Consider the following 20,099-nt stretch of genomic DNA (forward strand, 5'->3'; position numbering starts at 1 on the left):
AGTGTTAGTGAAAGAAGAAGATTTACCTAGAAGTCAATAGAAATTGGCCAAAGTTCTAGAAGTTCAAAAGGATGAAGACAAACTAGTAAGAAGAGTGTTGTTACAAATAGGAGACTCATAACTTGACAAAAAAGAAAAACATCTCACTACTCCACTCAAGTTTGAACGTCCTATACAGAAGTTAGTTGTTCGACTCAAGAGTGATAAAAGACACTTGGAAGTTGAGAACCTAATGGAAACTTCCTCAAATTCATGTTCAAGTCCTACCACTAAGAACATAGAATTATAGGTAATTTTGGTGGGAGTGTAGTTGGCCAGCTAAGACCTGTCCTAGGTTGCTAGCATAGCCTTATATGTGTATATAGCTAGACCTGCCAATAGCCTTGAAGCAGTTCCTTTGTTTATGTGTTAAAGACAAAAGCAGAGTTATTTACTGTGAAATCATGTTTTGGATGTCATATAACTGTTATATTTTGTGTTCAAAGAAGCAGAAAAAGATAATATGTCTTTAAGATTCATTTTGTAATGAAAGGTAAACTCAGTGACACAGTAGAAACAAAAGAAAGCATAGTGTTAATCTGTTGTTGCTGGGCAGAAGTCTAGACCAATCACAGCCAGCTTCTCACACAGCAAGAGTTTTCACCAATCACAGCCAGCCTCACACACAGCCTGTCTGGGATTTCCCCTGCTCCTGCTACTAGAATCATTATTCACCAGAGACAGGAGCTGAAGAGACATTCACTCCACTAAGAGTCCAGTTTTATGGGAACAAGAGGCCAAAATAGACATTTATAACAGTTATATAATGTTCATATTGTTAGTATTGTGTTTAGAACTGGATACTGAACTAGATATATATTTGTTTACTTCCACCAAACTCAAATACAAAGTTCACAATTGCAAAACCAATTGCAAGCATACAATTGCAAGCATTCAGATTACATATTGCAATCCAAATTGCATACAACCATATCCAAGAGGTCTATAAATCTGGTACCGTCAGATGTCTGTCTATTTTTCACAAATACAATTTCGTCATTATTTATTAAAGTAGGAAAAATATCTACCAATCTATTGGACAATAATTTAGAAAAGATCTTGAAAAGATCTTGAAATCGGAATTGAGTAAGGATATGGGGCGGAAATTTTCTGGAGTGTCGGGAGGTTTGCCTGCTTTGGGAAATGTGACTATTACGGCTGAAAGCATTTCCTTGGAAATGGGATTACCTCCAAAGAATTGCTGGAAACATCCCTTCAGGTATGGAGAGAGGATCGGGGAAAATGTCTGGGAGGAAAAGGACCTTTGGTGACGTCACTGCGCTCATCACATGGTCCATCACATGGTCCATCACTATGCTGATGGACCATGTGGTGAGCGCAGTAACGTCACTAAAGTTCCTTTTCCTCCCAGGTCATCAAAGAAGAAGAAAGAAGACAAGCCAGGCAGCGCAAACAAGTGGATGAGATGAGTTTAATTATTGAATTTTTTTAATCCCTCCATCACTAATTTAGTTAGCATTCTGTATTAAGAATGCCATTATTTTCCCTTATATAACCATGTTATAAGGGAAAATAATAATGATCGGGTCCCCATCCCGATCGTCACATAGAAACCAATTAGTGAAAATCGCACCGCATCCGCACTTGCTTGCGGATGCTTGCGATTTTCACGCAGCCCCACTCACAAGTGATGCGTGAAAATCACCTCTCATGTGCACAGCCCCATAGAAATCAATGGGTCCGGATTCAGTGCGGGTGCAATGCATTCACCTCACGCATTGCACGCGTGTGGAAAACTCGCCCGTGTGAAAGGGGCCTTACACCTGTTTGATAAAGATTTATTAGCTCTGTTTCTGCAATAGTAATACATGGATTTGGATTTGCCGAGGTAGGACTCAAATGTGGATTGCATTAAAGGGAACCTGTCATCAACTTTATGCTGACCTCACTGAGGGCAGCATAAAATAGTGGCAGAAATGCTGATTTCAGTGTTGTGTCACTCATGAGCTAAAATTAAGTGGTTGCTGAGAACCAGCATCATAATCATTGCAGCCCAGGCCTTGAAAAGAGTCAAATCTACATGAGAAGAGTCCTGGTTATTCCTAATCTCCTGCTTTCTCGCCCATCTGCTGATGATTGGCAGTTCTCTCCTAGAGAGAAAGGGAGAAAACTAGGTAGAAGTCATCAGCAGGTGGGCAGGGAGAGCGGGAATTCATGAATAACCAGGACTCTTCTCAGGTGGCCGTGACTCTTTTCCAGGCCCAGTCTGCAATGATTGTGATGTTGGTTCTTGGCAACCACTTACTTTTGACTTTTTAATGACAGACCGCTGAAATCAACTCACCTGTCCTTACTTTATCCTGCCTTTAGTATGGGCAGCATAAAGTTGATGACAGGTTCCCTTTAACACATGTGGCTCATATCTTAAATTTTTCAATTGGGTTGCAAAGGTAATTTTGGGAGGTTTTTGGTTGTCACGCTCTACTTGTCTAATCTGGCCTATGAGTAGTTCGATCTTTTGATTTCTCTTTCTCTTTTCCAAAGCAGAGTATTTTAAAAAGATACTCCTCATGACCACTTTGCGAGCGCACCAGATCGTGGACAACAAGACCTCAGATGAGGTATTAAGATTAAAATATTCCTGCAGAGCTGTGCAGAATAGAGGTAAGTATTCAGGGTTATTCAAAATGGAATTATTAAATCTCCACGGGGCTCGCGAGGGAGAGTATTGTAGGTTAATGAGTATAGAGGTAGAGGCATGGTCGGACCAAGTTATGGTACCAATATCTGATGAAATTATATTTTGTAGTAGTCTTTTATCCACTAATACCATATCTATGCGGGAGTATGAGTTATGGGGGCTTGAGAAAAAAAAGTAAAGTCTTTTTCAGACGCACGGAATATGCGCCATGGGTCAAAAATCTCCTCTTTGTGCAATGACTCTATTAATGAGAAGTCTCTGTCCTTACTGTCCATGGATAACTTGTCAATCGTAGGGTCAATAACTTTATTATAGTGGCCGCAGAGTATTAAAAACCCCTGTCTTATTGGCATCAGTTTGTTGAAGAAGCGGTGAAGGAAGTGAAGCTGTGATTTATTAGGTGCATATATGGATGCTATAGTGTAAAGCTGATTATTGATTAGACAGACAATGATAATGTAGTGGCCTTGGCTGTCTGTAGTAGTAGTAGATATCATTTTAAAAGAGACCGTACCTTTAATGGCTAGCATCTCACCCCTGCTTTTTTATTTTCAGGGTGGGAGTGAAAAATATGAGGAAAGCGCCTATTTTGAATCCTGAAACTATCTTTAGGCAATAAATTAAGTTCCTGGGCACCTATAAAGTCACAATGTAAGTTAGATACTTATTTCCAGAAGCATGCTCTTTTGAAATGGCTGTTCAACCCTTTGACATTTAGGGATGAGATCTTTAATGCCATATCAGGTACCTAATAACACGCCCATAAATCCCTGTAATGCCATATAAAATGTACAATGCTACATAGAACAATAGAGTGCAATGATGCATCAGTAAATCAGAAGCAGGTAATGACGTCACACAAAAAAAAAAAATTGAATAAACAACAAGGAAAGTAAAACTTTTAAGAAACCATACTGTCTCTAGTAGATCACCAAACCCAATCACAAATGCCATGTGTAGGGTTGGAAAGAGAGGGGGAGATCCAGTCTGCGATGTAAAAACAACTACATCAGCTGAGAAAAAGAATAAAAAAATAGCAAAAACTAAAAGAATAAAAAAATATGTGGCGAAATTCTTTTTATTCAACAGCGGACATCCAACAGCCACCGCCAATACATGACTTATTGGATGTCCCAACAGGCAACCAACACCTCGTATGTGGGGGAGTCTTCAAAGTAGATGAGAAAGTCAAGGACTATAACATTTGTGTGTTTCGAGATATATAGATCGGTCAAGAGTGGAGAAAAGCAGACCCAGTGTAGAAGGGTGTAGGCAGGTGAGGTACCTTACATGGTTGGCACCTATAGAGTTTTCCCTGGAGATCTGGCTCTCTCTTGTGGCTGGAGTAAGGACCACCTCTCCAGAAGGTTTGCACTTGAGATGGAGAAAGTAAAATAAAGTCGGTGCCATTTCTACTGACAAGTTTCACTGGGAAAACCCAACGCTATGGGATTCCATTCTCTCTCAGGATTGTGGTATATTTAGTAAACTCCCTCCTCCTGGCTAGAGTTGCTGGAGAGAGATCAGCATAGAAAGAAACTTGTTTAAAACGCTCAGGAATGTCTTTTTTTCTTCCTGCTTCCCTGAGAAGCTTGTTTTTAAAATGGAAGAAGTTAAAGGGCTTCTGTCACCCCCCAAACAGCAATTTTCAGTTTTGAACTTAATATATTTGCTAATGTACGCAGATTTCATATATACCCCTCTTACCTCTGGCTGTGCTGTAATTTCAGTAAAATTCGTAATTTTGTGATATCCAAATTTCTTCACTACCAGGAAGTTGGGTGGACTTGCTGGTAGCCGCCGCATCCTCGGTCTGAAAAAACGCCCCCTCCTCCCCTTGATTGACAGGGCCAGAGAGAGCTCTCATCCACCAGCTGGCCCTGCCTGCAGCTCAAATCCCGCGCCCGCGCCGTACCGGTCCTCATTCGGCGCAGGTGCTCTGAGAGAAGGACGCTCGCTTGGCTGCTCCTTCCTCAGTGCGCCTGCGCCGATTACGTCAGCCCTACACCCGGAAGAGAAGACTCTCTTCCGGGTGTAGGGCTGACGTCATCGGCGCAGGCTGAGTGTATAGAACTTTTCAGGTCTGCCATTAAATATTGCATAACAGACAGGGTGATTCTATCATATTCAGAGCTTGTATTAGGGCTCATGTTAAAGTCAGACTTTGCCCCTGCTAAAGAGCTTTGGGCAGACCCCCACTCACATGACTAGTTTTATTTGCAGGGGAAATATGTCCTACCAGCTCCTTGTGGACCTGCTGCCTCGTGGTGCGCTTGTTGCTGGAGTTCATTGGTGTTTTCTGCTGTCTCCTACATGTGCCAGGGGCCATCTTGGATAGGTGCTGCTGTGAAGAAAAAGGTAAGTTTTGTGGGGGAACCGGGGTTTTTCCTTGTCTTCATTATCTCCAGTGTCTTCCTGGGGGTGAGTGGGTGGAGAGGGGTCCAGCACAGTTTGGGTGCCTCTGGGGTGCTTATTAATGCTTTAATCGGCTGTGGCTGCTGGAGCTCAGCTATATTGCTTCTGCTTAGCTCTGCATCCGGCTCGGCCCCCCTAAATGCTATATCTATGGAAAGTCACTAGACTTCTAAGCACAGAACGAGTAGGGATTTAAATCAATGAAAAAAAATGTTATATAGTTTTTCTGGGAAATCCAGTATATCAATCGGAAACATAATATCATAGCTGGCTTGTCGTCTGTCAGTAAGGCTACATTTGCAATATACGGTACAGACTTCCAGAATGCATATTTGCTGGGTAGTGGCCAGATCTCCACTGGACTCAATAATAGGTACCGTCCAGCAATACTGGATCCAGAGTCTCTGCCAGAACAGCCTGCTGGATCTCTTACCGCATATGTGAAACAAGTCAGATGTATAATAGTGGTATTATAAAATTATTCACAGAACCACTACTGTTAAAATGTAATCTTTATTCCCTTAAGACCACCCACTGACTTTTGTCTTTAATGTTTTAGAGGGAGCAGAGGGCATTTGTGAGAACTCCTGCTGTATGAATGAACTGTAACTAACAACTCCGGTTCTTAGAGAATTTTGCACTACTGCCAGGATCAGAGGTAGCTCCAATCCCAACTGTTAACCCTCTGTGACCATGGCATGATCAAAGGGCAATTCCCCTGAATGGATCCCAGTGATCTGAATGGAGGCCGGGTAAGCCCCCTGCAGTCAGCGCTGGGGACCTAGAAACAACCCTAGAACTGTAAATTCAGTAATTCTGCTGATAGGGCACACTAGTACAGCCTTTTCCATAGACACCCATAGCATAATGTATTAGAAGTAGTGATGAGAGAAGTTTTGAAACATTCGATTCGGCACCTTCGCCAAACTTTTCAAAAAATAATTTTTTTTACGAATTACTTCATCATAAATCACTTTTCATTGTATGGAGTGGGCGCAATGATGGGGAACGGTGATCACACCGACCACTGTCATTTAACCCCTCAGATGCCGCGTTCAACACTGATTGTGGCATCGGAGTCTCACATTCAGGTGCTCAAGTGTCTCATTTCTACCAGAGTTGCAATCCACTGCCTGTTGTCAGGCAAGATCCTTCCCTAGTAACAGAGACGAAAACAGAGAGAAAGTGACAGCATGTCAGAGCTAGCCGAGATCCTGAGCCCAATTTTGAAGATTTTAGGAGCCTTCCGTGTGTTTATAAGTATGATTTTCCCCTCCCTTTCTGTTCTTTGAACTCTGGAGCTGAAAACAAACAAAATGGGAAGGGAAAGGACGTCACAGCAGTAGAGAGACGTCCCCTGCTTCTTAGTGAAATGCATCTAGCTGTGCAGATGAAACAGGGAATTATAAAGCTAACAAAGACATTGGGGAAGCCCAAAAAAGATACATTCCTTCAGTTATTGTTGTGCAAAATAGCGTCATTATTCAAATTTCGGTTTATGAAAACCCATGCTTTAAGAATTGGCTGCATTGAGATCACATGAATGGCTATAAGTTACTTTGAGCCAAATGTCTAGGACTTGACAGATTGGCTTCTTCAAGGCTTAATATAAGCTTATAAAGTCGTAATACAAAACTCATAGAAGCCTATGGGGCTATATTGTGCCCCATATGTCCCCTTCTATGTCGATTTACATTTTAAAATGATATTCTCGGCTAGAACCATTGCTTCATATGGAGCTGCATGAAGGCACTATAGAGTGCTACATTGATTGCCTCCAGCTCCACAGTACATAGCCATAGTCGATGCACAAGCCCTAAGTCACCAGGGACCTTATAATTTGAATGGAACCACCTATGTACAGTAATGGGCTCTAACGTCACGACCACTTTCATTTATTTATTTCTAAAGCAAGCGGTTCTTTAGTGAACGTGTTAGACATCTGTGAGCGTTTGAGGAATAACGTTGTATGGTTCTTACAGTAAATGAAGAACAATAAAGGGAAAGTGTTGTATTCGGGATGCATAGAGCAGACTTGAGAAGAGTTGGATGGGGAGCAGTATCAGGTAATTACACTACATACAAGCATGTCATGACTCAGACTGCTGCAATTACGTTGATACTTTTCACTGTTTCGAGGCAGTTCATCAGGGATTCATTGAGGATTCAAAGTTAAGTACATATCGTCAATTGCCTTCCATTCCAGGCAGAGAACAGACATCATATACAGACACCTGTCATTGAATACACGGGAACTGTACTTCATCTAGACATAGTTAGCCCTTTAATAACTAGTTTTTAGGATACCAAATAGATTTTTCTGTCTTTTCACAACAAATCAGGCTTTATTTTTACACAAAATATTGAGCCTTAAGTGTGTGACATAAAAATGTTGTCTTTTCGTAGTTTAAACCACAAAACAAATTTCTAAAAATAATGTATAATTTTTCCACAGTTCATTTTTATATAAACTGTGCGGTTTAAAAACTGCATTAGTTTTTCAATTCTGCATTAGGATTTATTATACAGTGATTATATATATATATATATATATATATATATATATACAGTACAGACCAAAAGTTTGGACACACCTTCTCATTCAAAGAGTTTTCTTTATTTTCATGACTATGAAGGCATCAAAACTATGAATTAACACATGTGGAATTATATACATAACAAACAAGTGTGAAACAACTGAAAATATGTCATATTCTAGGTTCTTCAAAGTAGCCACCTTTTGCTTTGATTACTGCTTTGCACACTCTTGGCATTCTCTTGATGAGCTTCAAGAGGTAGTCCCCTGAAATGGTCTTCCAACAGTCTTGAAGGAGTTCCCAGAGATGCTTAGCACTTGTTGGCCCTTTTGCCTTCACTCTGCGGTCCAGCTCACCCCAAACCATCTCGATTGGGTTCAGGTCCGGTGACTGTGGAGGCCAGGTCATCTGGCGCTGCACCCCATCACTCTCCTTCATGGTCAAATAGCCCTTACTTTCAAAGTTTTCCCAATTTTTTGGCTGACTGGCTGACCTTCATTTCTTAAAGTAATGATGGCCACGCGTTTTTCTTTACTTAGAATTTGTATTATGGCAAGAAAAAAGCAGCTAACAGTCTATTCAGTAGGACTATCAGCTGTGTATCCACCTGACTCCTCAACGCAACTGATGGTCCCAACCCCATTTATAAGGCAAGAAATCCCACTTATTAAACCTGACAGGGCACACCTGTGAAGTGAAAACCATTTCAGGGGACTACCTCTTGAAGCTCATCAAGAGAATGCCAAGAGTGTGCAAAGCAGTAATCAAAGCAAAAGGTGGCTACTTTGAAGAACCTAGAATATGACATATTATCAGTTGTTTCACACTTGTTTGTTATGTATATAATTCCACATGTGTTAATTCATAGTTTTGATCCCTTCAGTATAAATCTACAATTTTCATAGTCATGAAAATAAAGAAAACTCTTTGAATGAGAAGGTGTGTCCAAACTTTTGGTCTGTACTGTATATATATATATATATATATATATATATATATATATATATATATATATATAATGAAAAAATGGCAGCACCGACTATCCAAATTACAAATGGGTGCTATGTCCCAGGGAACAGGCTCAATGACCCAAAACATAAAATGGACAGCACTTCCAATATTGGAAATGTTGTCCATTTTTCCATTTTATTTATATATATATATATATATATATTAGGGTTATAAAATACATAAATTATTTTCTTTACACTTAATTTTTTTTTTTATGTGCATTATAACTAGTGATGAGCAAAGTTTAGAAAAATTTGATTCGGATGCTTCGCCGAATTTCACAAAGAAATTTGCTTCATGATGAATTTTGCTGCCCCCATCATTGAACCTCTCAGAGGCCGCGTTCACTGGGGATTGTGGCATCTGAGAATTATGGCTCGTGCCCATGACTGCGTGCTGTCCGGGCCCATGCTGTGAATGGGGTCCGCGATCCGCATCAGATGGTCGGCACTGCAAAAAAAAAGTAGTGCATGCAATACTTTTTTGCGGTGCGGAGGCACGGACAGAAAACCCACGGAAGCACTCCGTAGTGCTTCCGATCCGTGCCTCCGTTCCGCATCTCCGTGATTGCGGACCTATTCAAGTGAATGGGTCCGTGATCCGTGGTGCACACGGCCGATGCCCGTGTATTGCAGACCCCTGCATGCGGCCCACAATACGGCCACGGCCGGGCAACAGCCGTGTGCATGAGCCCTAATAGTGAGGTCTTTCAGAGGTTAATCTGTTGAAAAAAAACCAAACATATCCATTTAAGCATAAGGAGGACGTCGCGGCTATCTTGATTGAAGATCCCGCGCATTGCATGACGTCATCGCGCTGGCTGGCGTGGTAACGTCAAGGGTCACCACGCACGTGATTTTGCAAGGGATCTTCAGTCAAGATGACGGCCGCGGCTTCTTTGAGCTCAAATGGGTAAGGGGAGTATGACTTTTATTTTTATACCGCCATTTCAGGGAAAATTGATTCTTTAACACGAAGCACGAGAAAACTCGGCTTTGCGGCGAATCAAATTTTCCCTGAACTGACAGTCTCTTTGTTTTCTCCTTTCAGTGTTGCGTTTGGTATGACCACACCTTCTGTCTGGTGCAGCTGGTGGTCATTACTGAGGCTATTTAGTTCTGACTCACACTGCTTACCTTGCGGTTGATATTTCCTGCTGGAGTTGGTTGAGCTGGTGTGTTGTTCCTTTGGATCTCCTGCTCCTCCATTCTGCTTTTAGCTAAGTGCAATTTGTCTTGCATTTTGTTGTTCGCTTGTGCGTGTTGCTGTCTAGGCCTTAGGGAAATGCCGGTTCCTTCATCTGGGAAGGAACCAGTAGTCTTATTCCCTGCCACCATTCCTAGGGCCTTCCAGGTTCTTCAGGGCCTAGGTTCCGGTGTATGAGTATTTCCACCTTCAGGGTCTACTCATACTGGCAGGAGTCAGGGAGAGGTCTAGGGATTCCTAGGTCACCATCCCGCTCCCTTAGCTTTGAGGCCTAGACTCCGGTCTATTCCTTTTTTGTGTCATTTGGTGTTATCCCCTCCCAATTACCCATAACAACCCCACACTGATGACAACTTCAGTGTGAACAATGACCTGCAAAAGCGGATGATAAATGCTGCACAACTCCAAGCCCATTTAAGGGTGGTGAGAGGCAGCCAAGTGTCAAGTCACACCATTAGAAACAGTTTAAATCAGCGTGGTCTGTGTGATAGATGATCTGCAATGGTACCTGACCACAGGCGTCATCATTTTGCATGGGCCAGGGAGCATCTATGCTGGATGAGGGACCAGTGGGCATCAATGCTGTTCACTCATGAAAGTCGATTCACGCTGAGCAGAAATTATGGCCAGCAACAATGTTGTAGACGTCAAGGAGAGTGCTATGCATCAGCCACTGTTGTTACCAGACGAGCCTTTGGTGGTGGTGTTGCAGTGTGGACAGATGTGTCTAGTCAATAAGGAATTGCCCTACACTTTGTGAATGGTACAGTGACAAGCTCATACTACTTGAATATCATTAATCTGGTCATTGTGCCTCTGCATGAACAACACAGGCCTAATTTCATCTTCATGGATGACAATGCGCCAGCTTATCAAGGTTGCATCATTAGGGAATGGTTGATGGAGATTGGGTTGCCTCAAATGGAGTGGCCTGCACTTTTTCCAGATCTGAATTCCATTGAAAATCTTTGGAATCAGCTAAGTAGTCGTGTAGAAGCTCGTAACTCTGTACCCCAGAACCTCAATGACCTGAGGGCTGCCCTTCAAGAAGAGTGGGATGCCATGCCTCAGCAGACAATAAGTCAACTTATAAACAGCACGAGACGTCGTTATCAAGCTATAATTGATGCTCAAGGCCACATTTTTTGTGGGGGTATACCCAGCACTAGTGTTGGCTTTTGTTTCAATAAATTGCTTGACATGAGGAAATCACCATTACTGCTTCTATTTAAATGCCCTAGCATCACTCTAGCATGAACTTTAAGTTTTCCATAAATTTCACCTGAAAAAATGTCAGCCAAATATCCCTAACTTTTTGTGAGTCGTGTACTAGTTTGCCATTTTTTTTTAAATGCTGCCGTATAAAATAGAAATTAATAATGAAACGGACAATTAAATTAGTTTGTTTTATTAGCATATGTAAATTTCCAGTTGAACAGTGGAAAAAATACCATGATCCTATCACAAGTGAACAGAGGTACAACACATCACATGAACAATCACAGTTAAATTTTTTTTTTGGGCGTTTCCAAAAATGTTGGGACTGAAGCGAATTGAACCCACCTATCACCTCTTTCAAAAAAATTTTTTTTTTGAAAAAAGTTTTCAAAATATGATCAGAAAGGCTTTCATGAGTAAGGCAACAACTGTTAATAGTGCTACGGGAAAACTACGGATAACCTAAACTCTTGGAAAAATGTATGTCTGTCTTTGAATGCAGATATAGCGTTATCACCTAGTAGTGAATATTTGTCAAATTGTAATGATTTCTAGTATTCTAGATAAAATCTATATCTGCTATTTAAAGTACGGCTGGGATTCAAAATGTGAATTGTGATATGTCAGTAACACTCAACCTATGACATATATATAAAAAAAAAAGTAACATGCATTCCCATAGACTACTTGCATAAAAATAGAACTTTAGACCTTGTAGCCGAGGATCACCCTTTTGCATGTTGTGAAAGGACAAGATTGAAAAAAAGAGTAATCGTCATAACTTTAATTCAAGGCAACATAGTCCATGAGCATCAGATTACAAATAAAATAAAAAATGTGGTGTCCTTCATAGCTCATTTTAACTTTTTTGTAAACCTTCCATCACAAAATACTTTCGAGATACACTTGGTAATAGATGGTAATCTGAGAAACCAGTTTTTTTTTTTCTCAGAAGAAAAATTGGTATAGAAACACATGACAAAAAGAATAACATCCAATATTCAACACACAACTGTGAATACGATTGTTCAGTATTATAGTGCTTATCGTGGCATGAAATCCTATTTAACATTGCTTGAACACACATTGGATTACCCTATCAACACCAAACTCATCAAGGTTATCAAGTATATCACCATGCATTGGTACAAAGCATACGTCACAGCAACAAACACATCTAGTGTTTTTGTTTTCCTTACTTTCAAAAATGTTATAGATTTTTTATTTTTTAAATCTTTTTTTTTTTTTAATTTGTAACAAAGTACATCATACTTAGGGAAACATTGTATGGGCCCAAACAGAATATAAAAAAAATAAAATAAATGAAAGCTCATCAAAGTATCTTCACAAACGAGAACAAATATGTATTTTATTCAAAAGATCTTTTTGCAATTAAATACGGTTGTTGGATTAGTTAGCTGCGCTTCAGGAATAACTAACATGTTGCAGTCGTTTTGTATATTTTTTTTTTTTTTTTTAGAAATCAAAAAGATTTTTTTTTTTATAAAATTGCTACATATAAGCAATTTTTTACACTATAAACTAACAGTTTATACTTTCATAGCAGAACCTCATAGCCCCCATGGTAAATCATTCATTCACATCAAACGCTTTACACCAAATGCATTTAGTAGGTCATGATAACAGTTCAGAGAACATTGTCTGCCAGTGTGAAAACTGATACGATTCAGTACGCGTTCTGCGGAACAGTTTGTCTAAGGAGGACAATGATGCTACTCTGTCAGTTCTTTCTAGGGTTACGGTCTTAAATGTAATACATAATGCTCAGTTTTCTTTGGCTGTAAAAATAATCAGGTGATGGGGTCTAGCATTTGGCACAAGTTAAAAAAAATAAAAAATTCACATTTTTTATTATTTTACAAACCCGTCATGTACTCCGCAATGCACAATATTTTTTTTTTCTCTGTGACATCTGAAAAGACATTACTTTTATCCAATATGAAAAAAAAAATACACATTACTGCACATACAATATACTTTAGTTTTGTTTTTCTTAGTATCCAAATTAACAATGAAGACAAGAAAAAAATTATAAATGTATGTCGAGTGGAGTAATTTAAAAAAAAAAAATGCAGACAATACTCTGTTAACACACTAAGACTCATCACGGATGGCCATCTTTCATTTTTATTACTAGGATTAGAGGTGAGATTGAAGATTACAAAGGCTATCAAATGTTTTTACCCAACACTGGTGATATACGCTTCTACTGAATTCACTATAATTAAAGCATGCCTGGAGTGAAATAACGTTCTTACAAATGAAACTCTGCGTTCCACTCTTTAGTTGCGGGAAACGTTTGAAGAATCTGGGGAATAGAACGAGATCAAGAAGATAGCAAACAACGTTGGAGAAAATAAACTTTCAACTTTCCCAATTCATCTTCCTTCTGCTCAGAACACTGCCTCAGCGAGATGGGTCGAAGGATAATTTGAAAGCACTATTTTTCCTACTTCAGCCCTGCAGTTGTCAGAAAATAATAGCTAAAACTGATAAACTTCTACAAGATTAGCCATAACCACAACCCGATGTTATGTACCGTATACACTATTCCTATTAGCTTTATTTTACAGGTCAATAATCATCTTAGAATTCCGATTTCTGAACGAGGAACATTTCTTAATTTTCTGTTCTTTTGAAAGCGATACATCATTTATATGGCTGTACAAAGTAATGCCGAAAAAGCCATCTATACGGAACGTACATTATCCATAAGACACACGATGCATTTATCTTAAATTATATTTTGTATAGTTTAGTGAGCCAGCCGTTTTGATAGATCTATCTAAAATTAAGAAAACATTTCATTTATGGTGGAAGAGAAGAGATTTTAATGATATTTTGCAACAGTTATTTACACTACTAGGAAAAGAAAAATGGGACCTGTTTGACCTGTCTGGCAGCATAAACTGCTGACAGAGACCCTAATTCAAATACCAATCATTTACTTTTTTTGTTCACTTGTTTTCTTAAAATCACTGGTGGCACACCACGATGGGACCCAAGCGCTGGAGTCCTTGTATTCATGAGTTGCTGCTCTCTCTGTGGATGATTGGCAGTTTTCTCTCTTTATACAGGAAAGGGAAAAAAAAAGCTGTCAATCAGTGACAGGGGAAGCCAGCAGCTCATGAATATCAGGACTTCTGAGCGTGTACATCATACTGAGTAGACTCCAGTGCTCAACAGGGATTCTTGCTAATGATTTACTCAGATAGGGCAGCATGAAACTCCTGGTCTGATAAACAAAAGAAACTAAAAGAAACAAAATATGAATTTTTGATTACAAAAAGTTTACAACATTTTTATCCGATTAAGGTTCTTCTGCACTGATGCTTTTTAATACATATTCTTTAAATTTTACTTATTTGCGACAAATGCCTGGATATGGATATTCCAGTCTTCTTTCCACCTTTCCCCGTTTTTCTCCCCCATTAGTTTGCGTTGCAGACTATTAGAAATGAGCAAATTCATTCTAAAATTCGAACAATTTTTTTTTTTAAAGTTCTGATTGCAATGAATCTGTATTTTGTGTGAACCGAGATGAGACAGAGAGAGAGAATGTATGTATGTACATATAAAACTGGGCGAAAACTCTAAAATCTCAGCATTATTTACTGTATCCAATATTTTAATTTATTTTACCATTGTGTGTAAATTTCTATATTCTAAAACTAGTCTAGCTAGAAATATAATGGTAAGGATTGCCATAAGTAATAGTCTATTAAATAAAAATGCAAACAAAAATTTTATTGGGAAAATGAGCCTGGGAAATAAAAATTGTAATTTTAACTTTTTTTTTAAATAAATTCGTTCTGTTCACTATAGTAATTCTAGTGATTAGTACATTTCATTTTTACTATGGTCATTCTAGTTATTACATTTTTCTTTACAATGGGTAAAAAAAAAAATGTATTTAACTTTTTAAAGGGGTTTTCCCATCTGAGACAATGGGGGCATATCGCTAGGATGGGACCCACACCTACACTGATAACGGAGCCCTGAAAGCTATGGAGGACGCACTGCGCATGCGCAGCTGCCCTCCATTTATTTCTATGGGGTCAATGAAAATAGCCGAGCCCTGGCTTACATCCTACCAATATGCCCATATTGTCTCAGATGGGAATACCCATTTAAGGATTGTAAGGGGATACCACACAAAATAAGAAACTGAACAGAGCTTCCATCACCTGGGACAAATATTCAGTTTGCAGTCCTACACCTATATCTGAAAACTCTAGCTAACCCCATGGCCCCATCAGAAACTTTATCTACACCTCACTAAAATAGTGCAAATAATGAGAGGGGTCAGGGTTTTTTCCATAAAAGTTATTCATCACTTATCTATGGGATTGGTGATAAATAACAGATTGCAAGGGTCCAACTGTTGGGACCCCCAGAGATCCTGAGAACGAGGGTTCCTCAAGTTCTGGAGCTATAGTGTGCACACTGGTCCACCGTTTCATTGATTTCTATGGAGCTGACGGAGTGCAGTCCCATAGAAGTGAATGGGCCAATGTCTAATATATGCACCACCACCCCAATCAGGAGACTCAGGGACCCCGCTCATTCTCAGAAATGATGACTGTCCCAGCTGTTGCAACCCTGTAATCCGTTATTTATCACCTATCCTATGGATAGGTGGTAAACATTTTCTTAGGATAACCCCTTTAACAACCTGATTACAGATGTAATTTTACATGTGAAGGTTTGAAAAATTAAAACAAAAATTTAGATTTTGCCCTGAACACTTTTTGCATCTATGGCACACCTCACGGTATTAACATTCTGGTGACAGTGTCCAGTGTTATTTATATATCTAATGCTTATAATTAAATTAAGACCAAGACCACACAAGACCTTACGGTCACCAGAAAGTCGTGGAACCATGATGGCGATGGTTTGTTATAGCAAAAAAAAATAAAAAATACAAATATTGAAAGCAACCTTCAAACTGTTGTGTTGTGGTAGTCACAGGACTGTGCCTTTACTCTGGCATGATCACAAGTCTGTGTGGCCAAGGAACAATGTGTAGTTTTGATAGATAGAGGAGATGACTGTGTTCAGTTACCACATGTATGTGACCATTAAGAGTATTAATAACAATACGTTTTCTACCATTCTCTAAAAGATCAAAGGATGCACCTGTGACATGGTGATAAGTAATAGGTGACAAATTATTATACAGCCCATAGCCTTCAAAAATTTCTACCTAAAACTGGGCTTAATTAATTGGCTATAATTACAAAAAACAAAAAAACTAAACAAAGACAAGTTATGACTTTGTGGCCACTGGAAAGACTGGTGAGATGTTACTTTGGTCGTTTCTTGAACCAATCAGAAATTGATAACCAAATGTGCCCTTCAAAAAGATTGATCTCTTCTGAATATAGTTAAGAAAAAATGTCAGTTGAAAATTTTTTGCAGCTTGGCATGAACACATGAGGGAGTGCAGCAGGACACAGAGATTCTGTCTTTGGTGCTCTTTAAAGACAGGTCACCCATGGGCCCAATGCAATGGGCTCAATTTGCACTAAAAACTGTTGTACATGCCTTGCGCTTGAGACATTGTGTGTATTAGAGGCTTTTTGGGCGTCACATGACAGTTTTGAAAAGTATCTAGAAAAGGGTATGTGGCTTAGAGGAGTCGTGAAAACAGGGCAAACTTTCTGCCCAAATTTTGCAAAAAAATACAGGCGTAAAATAAGCCAAGAAGCAACATAAAGGAAGAGACGCACCAGATCTATCACACAGTGTGAGCCACCGTGCTAAGATTAGTGCATCTTCTGCTCGCTTGGTCTAGTTTTAAACAATCTGAATTTAAGACGGTAATACATTTCAGCCAGTGTACCAATTTTGCCTGGAGTGTCCCTTTAAAGGATTGAGGATCCCAAATTAGTTACCTAAATGGAAAGTAATTGAAAATGACTATTATAGAGTATATTAATGGTCAGCCTAAAGAAAAAATTATTTGAAAAATAATATTTTGTGGTGGTTGACTTCTAAAACGGATTGTGCCGAGATCACAACTTATCACCGGGACAGGTGATGAGCATCTGATCATATGGGGCTGACAGCTGAGACCCCCATCAATTATGACAATGCAGATCCCGATACCCATGAATAAATGCAGCCAAACATGCGCAACGCCCCTCCATTGATTCTCAATGGGACTGCCAGAGACCGACAGCTATTTCTGCCAGTCCTATAGAGAGTGAATGCTTATCCCGTGGACAGCGGATAAATTCTGATCTTAGTACAAACACTTTAAAGCACAGATGCCCAACCTGCAGCCCTCCAGCTGTTGCAAAACCACAACTCCCAGCATGCCCGGAAAGCCTAAAGCTGAGTATGATGGGAGTTGTTTTACAACAGCTGGAGGGCTGCAGGTTGGGCATCCCTGCTTTAAAGGATAAATGCCTAACACCACATTGTAACATAATAGACTGCACGTAGTATATAAAAAAAACATATCCTAATATTTAAAAATAATAAATCCTTTTAAAATGATTTCCCCTATATGATAATAAAATATCTAATCCATGTATTTTGACTCTATACTTTAATAGCCCATAGAGAACTAAACATGATTCCACAACACATGAACAGTTACAATACATAATAGAGGGAGGAAAATGAATACACAAGCAAACTCTGAAGAATGAAAAAAATGACAATGCAATAAAAAGAAATTACAATAATTTAAAAAAAGGCGGTGGGTGGATTTAAAAAAGAAAAAAAAAAAACATGCTTACAAGGGTAAGACATACATTTTTATTTCACTAGGGGGTCTTGAGTCATTCTTGTGAAAGAAATCTTATTCCAATTTCCCAAGTCAATTGTATAAGTTCTAGGAATCGCCAAACGTAACCACACTTGAAAGCAGCGTAATGTTCTTTCGCTTACAACAAAGCAACGGATATTCTGGCAAGACATTTAAATATATGTAAAGAATCTGTCACTTGTCCGTTTCGTACATTTAAACAGTTTTTTTTTTTTTTTTTTTAAGGATACCCCGGGTCACTGATACAGGAGTGTGCAAGCTATGCAACAGAAAAAGCACAAACCCCTGTATCAATGACAGAGAGGAGGATTAAAAAAAAAAAGAAAGAAAAAAAAGATGATAATCTTCTTATAGCAGCACTCCAGCAGTCCGCTGTGCAGGATGGCCCGGGCTGCGTCAAGCTGTCACACCGTGTCATTATTTCAGGGTGTGTCAAGACAAACGGGCCTCTTTCATCAAATACTGGTCAAGTAAATAGTTTATTTTCCTGGCATTCACAGGCGATTCATTTACCATATCTTCCAAACAAGTCCTGCAGCAAATACAAAGAAAGGATCAATAATGCAACAAGAGAAAGGAAAAAAAAAGAGGAAAAAAGGCACTTGCACAAAATAACATAGGTTAATTCAGAATAAATTCCCTTTTTTCCCCCGGCTGCATACCTATACATGTTCACCGATTACCTTACACTATATAATCCTACATTAGAAGGTACTTGGATAATTAAAGGGGTTATCCAGGTAAACATAATGATGACCTATCATCCCATTGGCGGGAGTCAGAGCAACGGCACCCCCACAATCAGTTGTTTCAGTGAGCCGTGAGCTCACAGCAGCATTCCAAGCACAGCTCTGTAAACCGTATAGTGGCTGCGCTTGGTACTGCAGCATTGACTTGAATGGGGCTGAGCTGCAACTAGGCCAAGTGACTGATGTACGGTGTGGTCACATGACCTAGGAAGAGTCCGCAGGGCTCCAGAGGAGAAGTCATTAATAGTAATCCCCGGATAACCACTTTAAAAGGGACTCTCTGAGCAGTTCTGACCATGCTAAATGGCTGACAGAACTAGGTTGGGTCTGGGGAAAGCTTTCATCATCAGGAGTTGTGTGAATATGAACTTTATTCTGCTCCTGCAAGTGTCAAGGAGGCGGAACTTCATTGTGATGTGCTTTCTGTATTTAACTACTTCACAGCCTCTCCCCTCTGCATGACAGCTGTAGGGTCTAACCAGGAGACCTCTATAGGTGTCACTCAGAGCAGAGAGGGGGGCTGTGAAGACCCTTTGAGACTGGTCTGTTACTCTTGAACTGCTCCCAGCGGAAGAGGCAAATGGTCCTGAGAATACTCTATTATGTCTTAATCCCCCCCCCCCCCCAATTTTATGAGCGGCATATTTGGAGACGGCACGGTCGAAAGGTGTACCCTATGCTCTATCCAACACCTACAAACCAATTTCCTAGATAATGTGCCTTACAGTTAATACCAACTGAAACATGCTTTTAGGGTGCAGTTTGGGGGTCTAGATCTCTTTTTAGATCTTCCACTTATTGAGGACATGGCACAAAACACAAAGCTGGTAAACCTGCTCTCTGCCTTTTATGGGCACACAACTTGGTATCTTGCTCCTCTGAAGGCTCGGGCACTTGTACGCTGGCAGAGTGATATTTCCGATTTAGATGAGGATGATAGTAAGTACCTTCTGTGTGGTTCAGGTTCTTCTTTAATTAGTGTTAGAGATTGGCAGATGTAGGTTAAGTTAGAATGTATTATGCACCATATGGACTTTATGTGTTGGGTGCTTCCCCCTTGGCGGAACGTCCTACGTGCCGAATGCCTGATGGTTATGATGATGTTTTGGGACTGTAGCGCTTTACAGATCTACTGGCAAAAGGTGTTTGAATTTATAGAGACACCTTTATAGAGACTGCCCCTAGGATACTGCACCCAAAAATGTATCTCTTTGGATTAGTGGATGGTCTTTCATTCAGTGTAACTTTGCACACTTTAGGCTACTTTCACACTCGCGTTTGGTGCAGATCCGTCATGGATCTGCACAAACGCTTCCGTTCAGATAATATAACCGTCTGCATCCGTTCAGAACGGATCCGTTTGTATTATCTTTAACATAGCCAAACGGATCCGTCTTGAACACCATTGAAAGTCAATGGGGGACGGATCCGTTTTCTATTGTGCCATATTGTGTCAGTGA

The 20,099-nt window shown here is 39.8% G+C and overlaps 1 protein-coding gene across 3 annotated transcripts in view; it reads right to left on the minus strand.

The window, feature by feature from the left end:
* Positions 1-452: 452 nt before the first annotated feature.
* The window catches only part of BTRC (beta-transducin repeat containing E3 ubiquitin protein ligase), a 225,254-nt gene continuing 205,607 nt past the window's right edge, over positions 453-20,099 (minus strand). For 2 of the 3 annotated variants that reach the window (XM_040435099.1, XM_040435101.1), the window contains one exon: positions 11,469-18,422. The gene's annotated coding sequence lies outside the window, so the exon portion shown is untranslated. Of the gene's footprint in view, positions 464-11,468; positions 18,423-20,099 lie in introns of those variants that run through there. The other variant, XR_005779466.1, reaches the window with a different exon arrangement.

This window comes from Bufo bufo, chromosome 6, assembly GCF_905171765.1.
Source record: "Bufo bufo chromosome 6, aBufBuf1.1, whole genome shotgun sequence".
Classification (NCBI taxonomy): Eukaryota; Metazoa; Chordata; class Amphibia; order Anura; family Bufonidae; genus Bufo; species Bufo bufo.